Source organism: Poecile atricapillus, chromosome 9 (genome assembly GCF_030490865.1).
Source record: "Poecile atricapillus isolate bPoeAtr1 chromosome 9, bPoeAtr1.hap1, whole genome shotgun sequence".
Classification (NCBI taxonomy): Eukaryota; Metazoa; Chordata; class Aves; order Passeriformes; family Paridae; genus Poecile; species Poecile atricapillus.
The window spans coordinates 1317501-1330369 of record NC_081257.1 but is presented as its reverse complement, the minus strand read 5'-3'; positions in this window follow the sequence as shown (position 1 = coordinate 1330369).

Below are 12869 nucleotides of genomic sequence, written 5' to 3'. Positions count from 1 at the left end.
CATTTGGACAACGTTCTCAGGGATGCACAGGGTGGGATTGTTGGGGTGTCTGTGCAGGGCCAGGAGCTGGACTGGATGATACGTGTGGGTCCCTTCCAATTTAGGATGGTCCATGATTCTAACTAGGACACAGAGAAAGACATTTGAAAGATAAAGAAACTAAAGGCCTGCAACAGGGTACAGAGGAAAAAGCCTAAGAAGGAAAACCCCTGAAGAAATCAATGCATGGAAAGTGCAACACTGAGTCCAGCAGGGAACAGAAAGGGCTTGGCAAAATGGACAGATTGCAGCCAGAGCTGAGCCTGCCCTGTTGCTACACAGCCCACAGTGCAATTTCATTTGGATCAAGCCAAATCAAGTATCTATTCCCTTGAATCAGCACTACATCTGCTTTGTGAGTAGTTTCTCACACAACATTTTTTTACCTAGCAACTTTTCTTTTGCACATGGGCCCATGGAAATACACACTATGAACATCACATGCAGCATATTTTTTGTGTAAAATCCTACAGAGGATGTTAAATACCCATCACCTTGAGAAAGAAGTCAATGAAGAAAGACACAGAAGATCCAGTACAGGCAGACAGGTAGTTGTGTTAGATCATAATGCCATCACACAGGACTGGAAGATAGGTCATTTATTAAAAAAAAAAAAAAAAAAAAAGGTATTTTCCACATATTAAAAACACCTCAGAATAATTCCTCTTGGCCTTCTCTAGTGCTGTGATGTTAACTTGCACAAATGTTCTGAGCTGAGGCTGGTCCCAGCCAGCCACTATTATCCCTACAAACAGACAGGAAATCAGGAGACAGAGCCCAAGAGGGTTGGCCAGTGGGCACAAAGGCAGCCTGTGAGAGAACCAGGACTATGGCCCAGATTTCTCAACTTCTGCCATGCTTTTCTTTTTAAGGAACTTGAGCAATGACTGATTTTCCTCCTTGTATAAAATATGTATCCAGATTTGGGGGTTTGGAAAATTTATTCACTGCATGCAGTGATTTCCCTGCGTGTTCTGGATAGCTGAAGAGAGGAGACTCCTTCCCAGGCTCATTAAATGCTGAGCACACACTAATTAATATAACCTCCACATTAAGTATGAGTCATGCACCAGAAATGGAAGGAACCTGGTCTCATGTTTTGTCTCCTTGAGTCAAGTGATCAGCAAAGCTGGAAGGCAAAGGAGACAGCAGAGCAGCTTTTTGAGGGAGGGGATGTGGACAGCAGCTCCACAGAGGGAACAAACAGCCTCTGGCAAGCGGAAACTCAGCTCAAAGTCTCCACAAAGCAGAAGCACATTGCTCTTATGCCTCAGCTTTAGCACTGGAAGCATAGGAAAAGTAAAGGGAATATTCTAATGGAAAGCATTTAGTAGGGCAGTGTTAAAGCACTTGGTGTTTGCTGCCACCAAAAGAGGGGGATGTGAGGTGACTCACTGGAGTCAATGAGTTGTACCAACTAAGTACAAATTATGAGAATTAGAACAGAAGCTAAAACAAAAAAATAAATGGATTAAAGCCTTTCTGAGAACTTAGAAAGACAATTTATCTGCTTCTGTCTCTCCTTTTGTGCTCAGCTTGGGCATCTGTCAGAATATTTTGACGCTTGCCCATCTTTAGTTGTGAGCCACATGAGCTGAATATAGATTAAACAGTAAAGAAGAAAAAGCATTCCAGAATATATATTGTGTTTATTTAGGCCAGAGCAGCTTGGACGACAGTGTAAAATCAATCAGAGCCTAAAAGGAAGCTGGCAAACTGTCAGTGCCTGGGCACATCCAGGCTCCACTTCCTCAGAAGGACAAGGGAGAGGGGCTGGGAACCTCTTGGTGTTTGTAACATACCCTTGGTTGATATAATAACGAGATGAGGGGGGGGAGGGGGGGGGGGGGGGGGGGGGGGGGGGGGTGGAGGGGGGATACACAGACCTGAATTAATGGCTACACACCAAAGTCGTCATTTTGATGACTTGTTTGGGCAGGAGTGGCAGTGGCCGGGTGATAGATTATTCTCCCTTTATCCTGCCACAATGACATCTGCTTTATTCACAGATCAGCCACCAGTTGCTACAACAACGCCAGTGTGCTTTAGAAAATGTTGTTGAGCTGCTGAGAGAATCTTGGCTACCCATTAGCAAAATGTTAACTATGCAAAACCAAAGAGCATTTCGTTTTGTTGTAGGAAAGAAGTCAATGCTCTGCAATAACTAAGAATGTCAAAAAGAATTTACATTCAAAAAGTAGAGAAGGGCTTTAACCCATGATATCACCATGATTCAAAAATCCCCCTGGTATTCATTAGTGAGACATTAGGTCAGAAGAATAGAGAAAATAAATAATGAGTTTTAAAAAGAAAGAACAAATACACTTTCCTCCAAGCAGGTTGTAGTCTGCAGCATTTCAACACGTCCACTGCCCTTCACTTTTTCCTGTTCATTGTCTTGGAGTTTTACACAGTAAAACTTTCACTAATAGGGGTTTATTTACTTTTATTTATTTCTTTCCTGCCCGCTTAGCACTCGGAGGAGACACGGTGCTGGTGAACCATGCCAGGACACTGAGCTGGCTGCCAGCAAAGCCCCTCGCCCCCACTGCAGCACAGGCTGAGAGAACCTCAGCACCAGCCTATTCCTTTGAAAGGCAATTCCAAGGAAGCATTTGCAGGATGCATGGCTTTGTCAGGCAGCCAGACGAGGCAGCCCCGTGTTGAGGGCTGTGCTGGGGGGCAGGAGCCACGCTGGGAGCAGGTGAGCACCCCTGGAGGGGGATGGTGCAGACCTGTGCTCAAAAGCACAGAAATCCCCAGCTGCTGAAGGAGCTGCTATGAGGAAGAGGCATCCGAGCTGCAATATTTGGAGTGAAATTCCTCCAATTTCTAGGAAAGCACTGCCTGCCATGTCCCAGGTGATTGATGGGAGCTGCTTGCCACTGAGGGTGCTGGTAATCTGTGTAAGGCAGCATCCTCCTCTGAGACAGGATCCCTGCTCCCAGCCCTCTTTGCCTTTGGAACACAATGGCTCTATCCATCTTGGCCATAATTTTTCATCCACTTCAAAGTTAAGTGAATGTAATTCTTAATTTGTTTTCCAAATGACTCCAACAATTTTCTTCCCTTTGTCTCCCCAACAAGATCAGATCGATTTTACAATGTGTTGTACTTCAAATTTAACTTCATTAAATGTTTATAACATTAAGAGGCTAATGACATAAGCCTTGTCTGTGGTATTTATAGGCTTTATGAAGAGACTGAAGACCTGAGAGGGCTGAAGTTCAGGTTAATTCTTTGACAATGAAATTCAACACCTGGTTGGAGCTGTAATACACAAACTAGTAGTATTATGTCAGGGCTATCATGTTAATTTAATTTATCAACCATATTTAATGTTGAAGTTGGCAATCTCAGCCCAGCCCACAATAGATTATAGGTGTATTGTTTTCCTGTCACAGTAAATAGGTCCCAAATGCTGATCTAATGATCTCGTTACATAACCAAGATCAAGATTTGTTAAGGTACTTATTACAGGAAGAATATATGTGAAAAGTTGCCAGGAGCCATTTTTTGTTGCTACATTCTGAACACATGTTGGAGTCCCCTCCCCACAGTGGTTTCCTGGGTTCTATCTGCCCCAGTTTCATGTTATAATTGTAAAGCCATGTGGTTTAATGAAGAAGTCAGCGACATTTTGCTGCTCACCACTATCCTGTCCAACTGCCATCACTCTGGTTTTCCTCCTTGGTCCTGAGCTTGCTTCTCCCAGAGATCCTTCCTAGAGCTGGTGATCTTCAGTCCATGGGAATTAAAGAACATCACACATACTTAGTGCTAATGACAGAGGAGCACTAGTTGAATCATATTCCAATAATTTTCAAGGAAATGCAGGTGAGGAGTGGTTTAGGGGTCTTTTGGCATTTTTAGTGGGTTTTTTTTGCTTTGTTGTAGCTGCTACTACTACAAGCACTCAAGGCAGCAAGGAACAGGGAAATGGGGGTGTAACAGGGGACCAATGGGTTGCTTGAAGCTTTTGAATATGTTGGATCATAGAGCTTTACCCAGGAACACCAGCAGACATTTCTGTATCATCCTAAACTTGGATTTCTGTTGCCCTCAGGTCTATCTGGAGCGAGCATATGGGACTGGGTGCTGTTCTTTGAGGCTTCAGTTCAAGACCAAGCTCAGAGCTCAGCACACCCACCCAGCACACCCCGAGTTCACCTTTTCAGGGGCCAAAGCTCACTCTCAACTTTAAAGGACAAGCATGGCACAAGAGGTAATTTTTAAAAGGACCCTTGTATCTCAGGTACAGCAAGCAGAGAACAGCAGCACTTGCCAGCATCGTTGTCATGGCTACAAATTGCAATCTGTATCTTCCACATGTATGGAATGTAATCTGGGAAGAGTCCAAAGAGCATCCTTAAAAAGCCAGTGCCATGTGATGGCAGCAGGTCCTGGAGCCCCGGGCCGCCAGCAGTCATCCTGTCCCCATGGGTCTGTGCAGCACTGGCAGAAGGCAGCTCCTTTCCCAGCTATCCAGTTAAACCCACCACGTACCCCCACTGCCCTAATGTTGGCCAATTTCAGCTAATTATACACTAGGAACTTTATTTCCTGAAAATGGATATTGCCTTAGCAAGAGGTATGGATAACATCTTCATCTGCCAGAAACAGGATTGGTTTTGACAGAGTTATGTTTACAAACATAAAATTTATCACCTTTTTTTGTTTTAAATAGCACCTGTGTACACCTGGAACAAGACAGTAGCTAATGATTTATGTTGGACAGTAACAACGGCTGGTTTTGCTGGAACTCTGCCACAACGGAGTGTCTGTCACTCTGCCCTATTGGGTCAAGACAACACATCAGTCAAGTAAATCACTTAAGTAAATTATTGAGGACTTAAATTGACTTTTTCTACATAATATGTAATTACTTCCTTGAACCAACATTCCCTTACATCACCGATCTAAAAAGCTTTCTATTTGTTTTTTAACTGAATATTGATTGAATTTAAATTACAGCCAGTGTGTACTATTTATCTGAAGTTCAGATTCTAGGGAACAAACTTTCCAGCAGCATTGTCAGCGCTGCAGGCCCTTGCCAGCCACGCAGCCATGTCACCCAGCTGCAGCTTTGGCCACCACGTTCCCGGTGCAGGAGGCAGCCTGGTGCCTCTGCTGAGCCCTGCAGAGCCAAGGCACCCCAGAGGAAAGGGCTGGGAGGGCTAGGGATGCTGAAGCAGTGCAGCAGCACAGCGAAAGATGAAAGACAACTTTGCAACACCAAGTTCTCACCCTGAAGTGGTGGAACAATGAGGAGCTCTGCTGTTGCCAGCAAAGCTGTTAAAGCCAGAAGTGAGAATTACAAGTGTAAAATCTCCAAGGGGACTACAGGGATTTAGAGCCCCAGAAGGCTGCATCTGCTGCTGGCTGTGCCTGTGCTCCTGTCACAGCTCTGGAAGAAAAGCCAAATATGCAGAGATTCCTCATGTCATCACAGAAAGATGAGAGACTTTGGCCGATCACATCCTGCCTCTGAGCTCTGTCCCTCACTCAAACACAGGGTGCTGGCCTGTGGCACTGCAGTGGAGCCAGAGCTCACAGCCCCGAGCCCCAGAATCCTGCCCAGGTCGGCTGCTGCACGCAGAGCTCTTACCCAGGGTCTGTGTGACAGCAGCTCGGCTCACAGGGCGTGGGCCTGCATCACTGGAATCATCTCAGATGTCAGGGAAAAATCCTCTCAGTGCAAATATCCTTCCTGTCAGGCAGTTTGTGTGTCCTGTCCTCAATCATCCTCCCCAAACCACCCTTCTAAAATCTATTAAACCCCCCGGTCTGCACAGTAATTTTCCTGCTTTAGGAGACAATCAAGTGGAAACAAATACCAATCATTTTCAGAAGTGTCTGCATGAAAGTTTGGTGGAGGGCAGGGGAGGCAGGAAGGAGACACTGGGCTCAAAGAAGGAAGTTTTCAAGTTGGAGAAGTCTCATACAGACAGGGATCCCTCTCCTGCTTTGGGCATAAATAAAAAGCCCTTTAAATTTGAGTTTGAAACCAGTCAAGTAACCCTGGGCTGCAAAGTATGTCTGGCTTTGAGAAAAGGCCAAGGAGGAGGCTGCTGGCCCCAGCAATGATGAGCAGAGATCAGATTTGTCAATGTGCAACATTTAATATTCCTTAGTCAGAATCGTTTCCGGTTAAAATTGGCAGAAGTGGTGAATATAATTCTCCTAGTATTTTATTAGTGAGATGGGAAGTTAATGGGAAAGGGCAGCTAAAAGTAGTTTTGCTAAGGCTAGAAAATACATTAAAGTCAGCATTGTCATGGATTACACCCAAGGTCACAGGATTCAGTCACAGGAATTGATTAGTGGTATTTACAACTCAACAAATTGCTTTAAGCAAGAGTGACATCATGGCCCACACTATTTACCAGAGGAACTGCCCACAGTGAGGCTGCAGAACAGCACATCAGCCTGTGGGTGGGTTAATGCACTTGGTGTGGGCTCAGCTACAATCAGGAGAATTCTGCCCTCCCAGCCTCGTGTTCTGCACAAAGCTGCACCCTGTGAGCCCAGGAAGGCAAGGGGCTGTTGTTAGGTGATCACCTGAGCACTGCTGACCAACGTCCATAGCATTCCTTTTTATTCAAATGGGAGATTGCAGAAAGCCACTTTCTACTTCATGCAGCTAATTGCATTTTAATTAGGAATGACCTCAGAAAGCAAGGTCCTACTTGCACCTGTTGCAAGATCATGATGGTCCCAGCACACCAGCAGACAGAAGAGCAGGCTGTGGCCAGGCCTGTACCCTGAGAACTCCTCCTCAGCACTTACAGGCACTTGGACTCTTCTTTGCTTCGTTCTGCGCTGGGCAAGTTGAACAGGAGCTTTGAAGATGTGAATTAAGAAGTTTGGCTCAGTGATCCTTGGAAGTCACTTCCAACTCAGGACAGCCCTGATTCTGTGATTCCATGTCTGCCCAGACAGACCAGAGAATCCCAAACCAAGATTCATAGGTCTGTGAAGTGTAGTAGCTGGAGGAGAAAATCCTTCAGCTGCCCTGGAGGGGTTATGGAGTGGTTATTTCTCTCCTCATGATTAAATGTGGAAGTAGGAGTGCCACCAAACCCTGTGGACAGCAGGGACACGGAGCCAGCTTTGGCTCAGAGTACAATGGCCAAGGGACCTGCTCCTCTCATGAGCTGTGTGACCACCCCACGCTCTGATGTCACAGCCCCAGAGCCCCGAGCAGCTCCTCATGCCCTCACTTCCTCACTCAGCAGGGCCCATTTTCACTATAAAGTCCATTTTCTTCTGTCACCAATGGAGGCAAATCCCCTTTCATGTAATTACATGTGCTTCAAGGTGTTTGTGGACTTTGACCAACTGGTTTGTACAATCAGACTTTCCCCCTCCCTGCTGGAATCTGTCATTCCCTAATGCATTACTTTACACAGCAAATTGAATGTGGGTTTGTGGTTATTTTTGCCAACCTTTATGAATCCTCTTGAGTGATCTGTGGATGGGATCGGCAAACAAATTTTGTTCTAGCTCTCCAAATCCTGACACATGAATTGATTTCAGCAGGACACATTAAGTGAATGATGGATCTCTGCCAAAAGGGCATGTAGGATTTTGCAGGGGGGAGGAGGAAAGAAGAAGACTTTGCTTTCTCCCTTTTTTCTCCTTAGCCAGTCTTGTTAAGAAAGGACAGAAGCACTTAAATTCATTGCTCTCAAAGTAAATTGGTTTTCTTTTCTACCCTCAGAAATGTTTTTCCTCCCAGGCTTACCCAGTTGCTGCCTTCTGGAAGCAAGAACAGGTGAGATCCTGCTCAGCCCCCAAGCCCTGTCCACCCTGGAGTGGCACCTCCAGCCCTTCCCTGGGCTCGGCTGCCCCTTGGCACTGCCACCCCTCCTGTCCCTGCCCAAGGCTCCACTGACACTTTCTCAAGCACATTGAGGCTGGCAACAAGAGCAGGGCTGTTTTAATAAATGCCAGTGGGCTCGGGAGCTGGAGGGAGCCTGTTCCTCTGGCTCCTGGGCAGCTCTCAGAGGCTGCTCTGTATGCCTGCCCAGGGCTCTGGATGCTAATTTGTTGGCACTGCAAACTCCCAGTGCAAACGATAGATCCCATGACCTTCTTCAGTTACAGATAACACGAACTCCAGTTATATTTAAGTGGCAGATTGGTTAACCTCAGTGGCTCGCAAGGCTCTCCTTTGACTCCATTTCTATCATTAATAAAGGGTTACATTACAAAGGCACCTTGGAGTTTCTCACAGGGAAATGTGGCCAACAAGCCCTTTCTTGTGAGCAGTTTTCTGCACTGAGCTCCTGCTTTGGGCTGTGCATTACAAATGCTCTGAAACTCCAGCAGCAATGAAGGCACTGCTTTCAGAACAGGTGTTGTGGCAGAACACTTTCCAAATGAGGTGTGCTCTGTAGTAAGTTATTGCTGCTGTGATTTCCAAATCCTCCAAAAGGGTTTGTGGACAGAATTGCCATGTGAAATCTCACCTGGGCTTTCAGTCATCTCTGGAGGAGGGCTGGTTTCAACCAAAAAAAAAGTAAAAATAGAGTTATACAGTTTTTTCTGCTTCTCAAAAAGACATTTAATACCTGAACAAAATACTCATTACCTCCTATATGATACTTCATATGGCTGTATCATATTTATAGCTACTTTTACCTCTTACTACCTAAAAATCTACACAGGATTTCAGAGGACAGTGCAATTTTTGTCTTATTACAAGAGGTGATGTGCAGCCATGGTAAATTTAGCCTTGTCTGTTGTACACCCTTTATCTTGGGCATTAAGAATGGCATTGTCTTCATCACAGAAACCTTATTCCACATCAGAGATGAATCCAGGGCTCTAGATCTTGGGATCTAGGTCTTTCTGTGCCCAGCAGGACCTGTAGTGTGTAGTGACCAAGTTTCCATCAAAGCATGCACAGCTGCCAGGCTCCATCCGTGCCTCAGGGTACCACCAATCTGTGGGAGCACAAAGTGATGGTGACAGGAGTCCAGAACTGGAAAAACTGGAGAGTTCCACACTTCAACAAGTCTTTTTAAGTAAGGTTGCTCTTGTGCAGCTGCTCAAGGTAAAGTTCTAGATCCTTCACCTTGTTTGAAGACACCCAGAAGAGTCCAATAGTCAGTTGTATAGAATCAGGTGATTCAATCCAGTGAGGAAAATCTGCTTCTTTCTGCCCATCTATCACTGCTGGGCCAATTCTGTGCCAGAACTGTCTTAGACCTTCCAAAAGCTGATGTAGTTACACAAACAGAAAGTCATTATTGCCTTGGCTCCAGATCTGCTCATTCATCTAACTCCTCAAGAGCTGATTCAAAAATGCTAATTAATAGTAGTTTATCATTAACAAGCTGGCTTTATTTACCAGGATTTGCCTTTGGTTTGCCAGGGACAAGAGTGCTGGAGTTCTGCTCTGTTGTCTGACTTGCATCTCGTTGAACATTATAAACTGGATTTATATGGTATGAAATGATGAATGAGGACTGAGTAATTTCATGTATTAGCATTTCATATTGTCTGAAATGAGACAATTTGTTAAGTTCTACATGTGTAATTATTCCTATTCATCTCAGGTAAGGAAATACTACAGCTTCACTCTGTCATAGTGAGTCTGAGCATCCAAATATCTTTTAAAACATTCAGTAAGATTTATGATCATCTCCTTATAACTAAAATGAGGTTCTAGCATATGATGGAGATGCATCTAGAACAACACTTAAACCCACCCAGCAATGCACCTACACTGCAGCACATGCACTTGCACTCTTACACAAGTGATCCTTCCAGAAACTATTTTTCTCCTTTTTGTAGTTCCTAGAAATATTTATCATCACCTCAATATAGCTAAGGAGAGCCTTTAAACCTGCTGGGTGGGATTATGCTGCCAGTGAAGGGGGGTGCCTGGGGCCAGTGAGACCCTGAAGAGGTGCAGTCTGTCTCTGTTCCTCTGCCACGGGACAGGGCAGGTGCAGATAGAGGGTGTCCATGTGTGAGGGACCATGCACTGGGAATGAGTCCTCCCAGTACCTTTCCCTTTTCTTCCAGCTGCTGAAGGTGATGAGCAGGATACCAGTGAGACAGACAGGTAAAAACCCTGATAATTCATAGAGAATCAGAGGCTCTTCTCAAAAGCTCAGTGCCAAGCACTCCATTTCCAGCCTGCAGCCCGTGGGGATCTCTGCTGGCTCCCAGGAGTGGCACAGGGATCTCTGCTGGCTCCCAGGAGTGGCACAGGGATTTCTGCTGGCTCCCAGGAGTCACACACAGTGCCAGAGCCACTGGAGGCCCTGCTCAGCTGAGTGGGGCACTGGTGTCACCTCCCCAAGCAGTGCTCCAGCTGCTGCTGCTCTGGAGCAGTCCTTGAGCCCCTTGCCCAGCATTCAGAGCACACATCACTTCCCTTCTCCAGCTGCTCCACCAAAGCACCTGGAACTCTTTCTGACTAACTCCATCTCCTCTCCACAGTCTCAACAGGGGTGGGACCCACTGGGATTGATATTTGTAGCACAGTATTTTGAGGTAATTATATTAAATTGGTGCTCTCCTTCCTCAGTTATTGCTTTGGCAATTAAAAAGCATTAACTAACAAAGTTAAAGATTGGTAGATTTCTGAATGACTGAATATTTACAAGTATATTGTACTTTAAATTATTCCCCAGCTTTCGAGAGAAAGTATTATAATGTACATTAATCTATTACATCGAGCACTTCCTCCTATTAGATTCTAATGTAATGAGATAATTTTCTTCCCTCGAGTGTAGAATTCGTGTCAGCAGAGGAGAGAAAAACATTTATTCCTTTCTTTTGTGGGTTATTTGGGATAACTATGTAGTCCATTCTTGCAACTGGTTACTAAAGCAGTTGGTAGCTCAGCCCATCTGAGTGGATTGAAATCACACAAGTTCGAACAACTTTGGTCAAGTGATGCTCTGCTACATTTAATGATGCAACAAAGGGAGAACAAACAAACAAATAAATAAATAAAATAAATCCTCAGACTCCAAATCCCTACAAAACACATGGTGTGAAAAATTACATTACAGTATGAGATTTCAAGGCATGTATTATTCAGGACAGCTGAATTAACACAGCCAAATATCATTTCATGATAATTATATTATTACTTAGATTTGCATTTTGTGGGGGCCCTATGGTTTCGTGATTTAGAACACATTGTCTCCTCTAAGCTACGAAGCATTACAAATAAAATTTGCAGGGTGGGAGTTTGAGTTTTCAAATGAAAACTTTTAGGCAAGTAAAATGAAGAACTGTACATCTGTGGGGAAAGAGGGGCAGCAAGAACAGTGTAACCATGACCAGCTGACTCCTACCACATTTCTTCTTCAGGTTACAGAACTCTTTAGTAGAAAGTAAGTCCCTGAAAACAAACAAAAATCCCCTCCTCAGTGAAATGGAGCTCTGATGTAAGAGTGCAAGGGGAAATGATTGATATTCTCTACCCAGGCTGAGGTGATGCCTGAAGAGCACAGGAGAACCTTGGCTGCAGCAGGACCACGTGCAGTACCTTGACTCTGCAAGAGCCTTGCATTCACCTAAGCAGGGCTCAGTAATTTCTGGTGAGAAACTTGTGCCAAACCCCCTGACTGGTGTGCCCTGTCACACAGATCTGCCACAGTCCCATTTCCCATGCCCAATGAGCTGAGCTGTGCTCTAGGATGGTGCACACTCCTCCGTTAGAGATTGCCCCACACTGAAACCTAAAAAATTAACCCCCTTAACTCTCCCTTCTGTGCTTGTGAGTTTGAGTATAGGAACCAAAATATTCAAAACTAGCAAGCTTTTTGAATTTTCTGATTTTTGCAGATCATGTCACAGCCATAATTTTTACTGAAACTGAACTTTCTGAGCCATTTCAGCACCAGTTCTGAGGCTATGCTTTGAAACACAGATAAAGTCCTTGACTAATGCTGTTGTGAACTAAAGTAAATTCAGGTTCTGTCAGGGTGTTTTGAAATGCAGGATTTGTCTCAGAACAGATTATCTTCCAACACTTCAACATTTCAGTCTTTTCTTGGATTTCATTGTCTTTCCTTTACTGTGATTTAATCCAGGAGCAGGGAAAGGCCGGGTCCTTTGGAGCTGCCCCTTGCGATGGCTTCTTTGCCACACCAGTCCCATTCACTCTGTCACTTGTGGATCCATTAAAAACGGCTTTTGATGTCAGTGGCCTCAGGCATGTCAGTAACAGGGACCTCCCTCTCCTTGTTCACCATATTCCATCCCACACCCGGATTTAAGCTGGTTTCCAGTTTATAAAATTGTTGAAGAGATTCAGGGGGAATGGACAAATTCCAACTTCACAGATCCCACCGATAATTCTGAGTTCCAGCAGACAGAAAAAAACATTAGGGTTTGTGACAAAACAGAACAGTTCCTAAATTTCATGGGTTCTATGTGTTGTTCCCTCTTTTTCCGAACTCCTGAATTTCCCCCCACACGCCCATAATAGTTTTGCTGAAATCTTTAACCAGGAATCAAAACAGCAGCTGAGAAATGTCTCAGGTGCTCCTTACACTCCCTATGGAATTACTCTGTTGTCTTGTCACCTTGTCACTATTCAGCTCTAAATGGGTTTGGCTACCAAAACTCTCTAATCACAAATAGATACAATTTTATGAATTGTATTACTTCTCTTTCCCATGGGAGAGGAAATGGGAAGGGACTTCCATGTCAGCAAGTGGAAACAGCATCCCTGGTGCAAGGTTGTGGATCACCTCAAGTTCTCCCTGTTCTCCTGGTGCTGGAAAGATCACCCCAAACCACAGGGTGAGATGTTGGGGTCCCCTCAGAGTGTCTCCTCTAAACTAAGTGATGTA